This window comes from Peromyscus maniculatus, chromosome 19, assembly GCF_049852395.1.
Source record: "Peromyscus maniculatus bairdii isolate BWxNUB_F1_BW_parent chromosome 19, HU_Pman_BW_mat_3.1, whole genome shotgun sequence".
NCBI classification, from domain to species: Eukaryota; Metazoa; Chordata; class Mammalia; order Rodentia; family Cricetidae; genus Peromyscus; species Peromyscus maniculatus.
Window position 1 is genome coordinate 8,633,605 of NC_134870.1, and position 9,005 is coordinate 8,642,609.

The following is a 9,005-nucleotide window of genomic DNA, read 5'->3' on the forward strand; positions in this document are numbered from 1 at the left end:
ACAAGCCAGGCATATAATTATAATAGCACAGGAATGCTTTTCTTACTTGGAATTACCAATATGTTCCTGAAATAACAAGAGGAAAGGCTTAGTTTTATGCCCAAATATGTGTGCCTGATGCTTGTCTGAATGACACTTTAGGTGTATGTAAATTGCTAATCTTGTTCCTTCCCATAGACTCTGGAAAAATAATTTCTCATTTTGGAATTAGGGCTGGGATCAGCTTGGTTGTTAGTCTTTAGTAGTCACTGTTGCAGTTTTGGTTGTACTCAAGATGCTCAGTGATTTTAACCTCCTGTCATTCTACTCTTAAAGTGCTATAGTATGGCTGACATAGACAGCTAAACCAACAGTATCACATGAAACAACACACATATGTTCCTGTCTCCACAGGCACCAAGAAAACCTTTAAATTAATAACATATATCTCAGCATCAGATAATACAGCTTCACCTTTGGAAAATTTATATTTGAATAATATTACTTCTTTCCTGTTTTATAAAGCTACTTTAATACCAATTTTCTTTTCTTTCTCCACCAGACAGAACAGCATTTCTCTTCCTTACAAATAAACACACATGATGTTCTATTTGGTGGCAATTTCCTGTTAGCAAAGAAAAAATATCACCACATATTAGGCATGAGTGTAATCATAGTATAGTTCATATGTATATATTATTTCAGAATTTTATTAGTTAAAGAAAATGAGACATAGGATGCTATGTGGTCATCATAGGGGATTTTTTTCAAGATACATATTCACCTGCCTTACAAACATCTGTGGATACATGCCCTTTTATATAAATTATTTTATATTTTCACTAAATATTTTATTGGGAAATACTTGATTGGGAATCCATTGCAAAACCTTCAAGTGAAAGCTAACCTTTCTATAAAACCCTTATTCACCTGAATTTCCAATTGACTTTCCTGTACATCAAGGGTAATCCTTGAGAATAAACACTTGGTTGCATTTTACTAACTCTAGAGGCTGCATTTTGTTATACTGTAAACTGTCTTTAATTTTTGTTCTTTACAAAATGTGTTTGTCCATTCTTTGTATTAGTGGCATTCTTATGTGGTCCCCTTTCCATTCACCATTTTCCTCTTACTGTTTCTGTATTTGTAATTTCTGAAAAGCTGACATGAACACAAATAGTACTTAGTTTATTTCAATTATATAACATATTCTCTAGAAATCCCAGTTTTCAATGTTGATTACATTGTTATTCTTAATATTTTTTGTGCTTCCTCAGCAGGAGTATTTTCTAATTCCAGTTTTTCTTTTGGGTCACCCTTGTGATTTCAAATATTCTCAAACTTTGCAAAGACTGATTTTCTAGTTATCTATTGAATATAAATTATTGTGAGAATTGATTCCATGTAATTACTTTGTATATTCATCCATGTTGATTGCCATTATTTTCATTTATAATTGGTTGGTTAGTTAATTGGTTGGTTGGTTAGGTAGTTAGTTAGCTAATTAGCTGTTTACTTTTCAAGAGCAAATGAGCTTTGTGATTTCAACCAAACCCTGGCAAGAGAATTTGTTAGGAATGGCTTTTTTTTGGTATCTTACATGTTTGCAAACAGTGGGATTCTATCTTCATATATAATTGATAGTTTGGATGTAAGTAGAATTCTAAGGTAAATGTAATTTCCTTTTTGAGTAGGAAGTAAATGCTATCCTGCTTGTTGGCATTCAATGTAACTATTGTGAGACATTTCATTCTGATCAGCTTTTTGTGCCTGGGTCTCCATATCTGTTTGTTCAATGTATGCTTGTTTTGCAAATTCCTATTAGTGTAATTAGGTGTGTACTTTCTCCACTCACTATGCTGAGTGAGCTTTTTTGTTCTAGAGTCGTGTCTTAGTTGGGAAAAGCTTTCTACACGCATTTGATTCTTTCTCTGATCCAGTTGTTCTGAGCTTCTAACATAGTCCTTGGCTACTCTTAAGGCTTATTGATTGTTTTTTGTGTTTTATGTTGTTCACACCTGTAGCTGAAGTTTTCCTGTGTCCTACGTGGTCTGTAGCCACTCAAACCCAAGTAAACACACAGAGGTTTATATTAATTAAAACTGCTTGGCCATTAGCTCAGGCCTATCACTGACTAGCTCTTATACCTAAACTCAGCCCATTTTTGTTCATCTATATGTTGCCACATGTTCTGTGGCTTTACCTGTGTACCATTACATGCTGCTCCCTGAACAGTGGCTGGCATCTCCTCACTCATCCTTCCTCTTCCCGAATTCTCCTTGTCTGCTTATCCCACCTATACTTCCTGCCTGGCTACTGGCCAATCAGTATTTTATTAAACCAGTGTACAAAAGCATTATCCTACAGCACACACCTTTCTAATTATGTCTTTATTTTGTTTCTACTTCTTTACATAAGATTCTAAACTGTATTTCCTAAAATGTCTATAGCTTCACCTCCAACATTTCTTTCTTTTTCTTTTTGATTGATAATAGATTCTTCTCTCATACAATACATACCAACCACACTTCTTCTCCCTACACTCCTGTCTCACCCAAATCCATTCCCTGTAACACGAATCTTAAAAGATCTTATTAATAAAAACAAACCTGGAGCCAGGTATTGGGATGAAGGCTGAAAGATCAGAGAGACAAAACCAGCCGCAGCAACCTCATCAATTCCTCAGCTGATGTCGTTTCCTCAAACTGGAAGCTTCTGTGTCCTCATCCAAATGGATCTCAGCCCTGCCTTCTATACCTTTCTGCTTCCTGTCATCACTTCCTGGGATTAAAGGCATATGTCACCATGCCTGGCTATTTCCAGTGTGGCTTTGAACTCACAGAGATCCAGACAGATCTCTGCCTTCAGAATGCTAGGATTAGAGGTGTGTGTGTGCCACCATTTTCTGGCCTCTATATCTAGTGGCTGTTCTGTTCTCTGACCCCAGATATGTTTATTAGGGTGCACAATATATTGGGGAACACAATATCACCACAATTCCTCCTCCATTTCTCTTCAGAAAGGAGCAGTTTTCCAATAGCCAGCAACCAAACAAGATACAATATGACAAGGCAAAAGCCCTCATATCAAGGCTAGACAAGATAATCCAACAGTCCAATAGTTTGAGAAGAGTCCAAAAAGTAGGGAAAAGAGTAGAAACACACCTGCTCCCAGAGTTAGGAGTGTAGTGGGTAGCCGTTCCAGCTTTGACCTGGAAATACCACCACTTTTGAGGCTTCAGTAACTGTCACACCTACAAGGTGGAGCCCAGAGAGGACCCCTGAAGACCCGAGATCCAGATGGGCCAGCTCTCTTGGTTCCTGGATACTGGATGTTGGAGGTAGACCGAGCAGAGTTCTCCAGAGAACACCACTGGACTGGGCTACACCTTTCCCAGACCGTGTAACCTATCCCTTCACTTGTAAGTTACCCCACAAAATAAACCTCCCTTTTAACTACACGGAGTTGCCTTAATATCCCATGGAAGCACTAAGCTAACAGCCGCAACATTTACACAGAGGACCTTGTGCAGACCTGAACAGGTCTCATGCTTGCCTCTTCAGTCTCTGTGAGCCCATAGGAGCCCTGCTTAGTTGATTCAGTGTGCTATGTCCTCCTGTGTCCTCCCTGTCCTCTGACTCTGACAATCTTTCTGCCCCCTCTTCCATGGGATTCCTGGAACTCCAAGGGAAGTGACCAAGGTAGACTTGCAATTTACACTCTCTCTGAATAAAGGATGGCTCTGTGTCTCTGCATTCACTTCTGTCTGCTGCCAGAGAAAGTCTCTCTGACAACTTTTGTGCAAGGCACCGATTCATGAGTACAGGAGAATATCCTTAGGAACCATTTCATATATATAGTTGACCAGTTGTGTTTGGTGCTACCCTAGCTCCCTGGGCAATCCAGTCTCAGGTTCCTTGCCATCCAGACAGTGTCAGGCTTGGGCTCTCCCATGTGGCATGGGCCTGAAGTTAAACCAGACATTGGTTGGCCACTCCTGCAAATTCCATGACCTCATTTAAAAAAAAAAAATGCATTTCCACTTTATAGCACTAGAACCCACACACTCCTTCTCTAGGTTCTAGTTATTCAATTTGACATGTTTTTATATAAGGTATGTATTTGTACTTCCAGAAATTCTGGCTCTTAAATATTTCCTTGACACTTGGATCTTGCTTTTAAAATGTGAATGATTCTCTCCTCCCTTTCTGCTGAAGTAATTTTGTGCATTTATCTTTGTCTCTTTTACTTAGAGAAATCTCCAATCACCCAAGTCCCATCTTATTAATTCACAGTTAAGACTGAATAAATAATAACATAGCAAGTTTGCATGTGGGAAGACACTCATAATGAGGATCAGGTAAAATAAGCTTTGCTTTTGATTGTGCAGGTGGGGGATAGCGTTTCACATAGGAAATTCCCTTGGACAGATTAAACAGGCTGCTGATACACCAAAGAAAAGGACTCTTGGTTTTTGGAGACTCTTTCCCAAATGGGGCCTACACTTGTGTGGTTTTCTGCACAGACACAAAAATACAAGTACCAAGGTGCATGTAAACATGTGCATATCAGCATGTTTCCTTTTCAGTTATGGGAACAGAATTCAGATCCCAGAAGCAACGTAAAAAGTCAGGCATGGTGGAATTTGTGGTAAATTCCAGTGCTAGGCAGGTAGATACCAGTTGATACTTGGGGTTTGGTAATAAGCATGTACATACACATACTGTTAAACACACACATATACACACACCACCACCACTACCACCACACCACACTTAACATGTATCTGTTTGTGTAGCCTCGAGGATGGTGGGTCCTGGTTAGTTAGTTGACTTTCATGGTATTACCAAACCCTTCCTCTTCTCTGCCCACTGCTATTGTAAAACTAGAGAGGTTATGGATGTATCAGGCTAAGTTATGGCCTTATTATTAGTTTTGATTACTTCCTAGATTTAGCTTCATTCAGCAGGAATTCTGTTATTTCCTCCCTCTGCTTCACCCCCATCTTCCACCACCATGTTCATATCTTTACATTTCTCACCTTCAAGATTATTTGGATTGTATTAGTGAGACCAAAAAAAATTTCATAATTTATGTGTTGAAAATCCTAACATTTCTCTTGGGTTTCATAGCTCTTTGACAACTTGGCAGAAGTCCTAAATACTTATTTCCAGAAAACAGAAAGGTCAGAAGTTCCTGAACTCTGACTGTATACATAACCTGCAGGCTCAGTTTTCCTGGGATGTTATTTAATCTTCATGGTGATAGGTTTCTAACCTTCACATTGAAGAGTTATCTAATCGTTATTGGACTTGACAGGTGATAATAAAGTGCTCTGAGAACTCTTGCCAACACATCAAGATATGCATAAAACTGTAGACTAACTCACTTTGAATATAGACACCTCAGGATGATTGTGCATTAGTTAACATTAATATTTTATCTCCATGTTGCTTAGACATCAAAATGAAAGCATCTCATAATAAAACCAAGACCAGGCATACCCTGATTTGAGCAGGGGTCATAGAATCAGCGCTCCTGTGTGGAACTGGACGTGTCTTCATAGGATTGCTGTTGAAATAAGTAAGTAAACAAACAAACAAACAAATAAATAAATAAATAAAGTGTGTCTAGGAGAGAGAACACATCTTATGTGAATTGTCAAGAGAATGTTTGTTTTATTATTGCTCGTTTGCTTTCTGTACACTATATTTTTAAACATTTAACTTGCATTATATCTCAATCTTTACATTGTTTCATGTTTCCCACTATCTTTGTGGCAGTCCCTGAAAGCTTTACAGCCAGCAGTGAAATGATCTATAGAGAGACAAGAAGGAAATTCAGTTAGACATGACTTAGTTAAACAGGCTGGTTCAAATGTCTGGAGTCTGATGCTGAGCGACTATTCTTTACATTTTTTTATTTTTTATTTATTTTTTGAGACAGGTTTTCCCCGTGTAGTTCTGGTGCCTGTCCTGGATCTCGCTCTATAGACCAGGCTGGCCTTGAACTCACAGAGATCTGCTTGACTCTGCCTCCAGAGTGCTGGGATAAAAGGCTTGCGCCACCACCGCCCAGCTATTTTTTTATGTATTTTAGCACAGGAAAACATTTATCATAACAATTATGACAACAAAGCTTAAGGCATAACTACATGTAACATCTTGCAAAGTATATGTCTTTTGCAAAGTACCTGAGACCACTTTAGTAAGAATGGGCTCTATTGACTGAGAACAATGTTCAAGATCAGGATCTAGGGAGGAAGGGTGTGTAGTAAGCATACTAGTAAACACTTTTGCAAACTACACGGGATTTCTTTTATAAGAATGGATTGTTAAGGTGAGGCCTGACCCTTCAGATAGTAAAAGATTACCAGGCTGTTAAAGAACGTGAATTCCAGGCTTCTGGACCGAACAAGCTTGTAAATCCCTTCTATTGAAGAGGAAACCGTGCATGAACAACAATGGTGGTTTCTTTGGTGCTGTCTCTAAGCATGTGGACCTCTGAATATCTTCACCTTAACAGTAACTAAATAACAAACACAAGAAATGTATCTATACAGCTAAGAGGTGGAAGAGACAGAGCTTAGAGGAGACAGTCTGATGTTAGGACCAATGTGCAGTCACTAAACCAAATTGTGTGGTCAATAAAAGCATAAACTACTCATGAGAATAATGGAAGAGATTATTCTGTGGTGAGATGGCCCTATGATTCAAACTGATACAGAAAAAGGTGGTCAGGAGGCTGCCATGAAGCATCAGAAGCTGGAAAACCTCCCCCTCATAATGACAACAGCGCAATGAATTCATCTATTTGATGATAATAGCTTTAAGGTTTTTGAATAAAGAAAACTGTGTTAATTCAAAACCAGAAAAAAAAAATCCCACATCATTAATAAGACTGTTTCAAAAGTAGATTGCCGCTAAATCCTGTTATGCATTATGATTCTTTTAAGGCTTTTTAAATTTTTTTTTCATTTTACCTACCATCCCCAGTTCCCTCCCTCCACTTCTTCCACCCTCTTTTAAAAGAAAGTTTGAAAGGAAAACAAACATTATTTTAAAAATAACTTTTGTGAAATACTCAGTGTCAAGTTATTGCTTACTGTACTCTCTACCTAGAAACTTAAAATTCAACAGCCTTAATAGTTCCAGGACACCCTGGGATGCCTCACACAGTGAGCGAGGCATTGGCCTTGTTTTTAAAGTGCTTGTTACTTTTTTCTTTCCCTTCTGTGTTGATTTAATTATTAAGTATTTAAGTTTAAAATCCGTGCATCCAAGCTATTCTTGGTATAGCTAAAAACAAATCCAACTACATCATCTAATGCAGTGGTTCTTATCCTGTGGGTCACAGCCACTTTGGGACTCAAATATTAGATATCCTGCATATCAGATATTTAGATTATGATTTAATAATAGTAGCAAAATTACAGCTATGAAGTAGCAATGAAATAATTTTATGGTTGGAGGTCACCACAACATGAGAAACTGTATTAAAGGGTCACAGTATGAGGAAGGTAGATAACTAGTAGTCTAGAATGGCTTAAAGGAACACATTTAATTCTGTAATGTGACAGGATATTGGGTTATACAGTAGAGTTGCTATCACTCTTGCTCATTTTCCTTCTAAATGTTCATGTTATATATAGTTGCCATCACCAAAATAATTAAAGTGATGATGCCTATTGTCAGCTTCTATGAATTATTAACACCAATTGTAGTAATTCCCTGGCACACAACTCAACCTTTTACAGAAAGGAAAACTGCAGAAGGCTTAAACACATTAAGAAAATTTAATTGGTAACATGGTCAAAAAATAATTAGCTATCTCTTTGAAATATTTTACTTTTATTTCCCAATCAGTTTGTCAGTAGAAGGCATCTGTTTAGGTGCCAAAAATCCCAGTGTGATATTAACTGAGTACAGTTCATTTGATATAATTTCCCACCACAGTTTTAAATGATGAGATGGTAGATCCAACTCTCACCAACATGGTACAGTTATTACAAAAGATTCAGTGAAGGCTTACAGATTGGATTCATAAAATACGAACTTATCGAGTTAAAATGGGAATTATGAAGATAAATTGAAAAATGTCTAAAAGAAATAAAAAATTATTGCATTGTGAGTGTTCCGAGAGTGGCTGACTGTAGTTTGCAATATCCACTTAACAGCATTAGGAATTAAAGGTATGCTATTGATGAAGACTGATGTGTTACTTTTGTGGATAGAACTTGGGCAGTTTTGAATAAATATTGTGATAATTGATCATTCTGTGTGATGTGCAACTGTTAAACGACACCTGATTTATGGCAGCATTCTCCCAGTGTTGGCTATGACAGATTTGCTTTGCATTTCTTCTAATAAAACCACGCTCAAACCTTCAATTACCCATAGTAAAATGCTGCAAATCAGCAGAATAGGAGTGAGTGGGAGACTTTTAGCACCATTTAGATCTTGGCCTCAACCATTTCTGTCAGGTATGCTTAAAACAGGAAGATACTAATTGCTGCCTAATGAGACTGGAATACTCTGTGACAGTGGTAGAATTGGGTTAGGGAAACCCCTTTTATAGCTGCTGGGTTATCTCAGCAGGTCCAAGGAAGCTTCTGAAAGATCAGGAAAAGTTATCTTGACATACTAATAGGAAGTGAGTTTAAAAAAAAAATCAGGCATCGATGTAATTCAATATGTGGCAAGAGAGCCAAGAGCCCACTGGCTACTAACCAGTTTATTCAAAGAAATATTTCATTAATAATGCCATTGTTTCTAGTCAGATGACTTTATGAAAAATGAACCTGGGCCATCTGTGTTATTTCAAGTATACAAGTATGAGTTTTAGGAACTATTATGACTCTTAGGCTCTGAGGTTAAAAATGTAAAATTCACTATTTAAGTAGACCAGACATTGCTAAAATATCCTTTTGCTGATCATCAGATTTGGTATAAACCAACATATAGATTTCTAGACATATTGAACACACAGGATTGTGTAGTGAACTTTTTAATGTTTGTACAAAAATT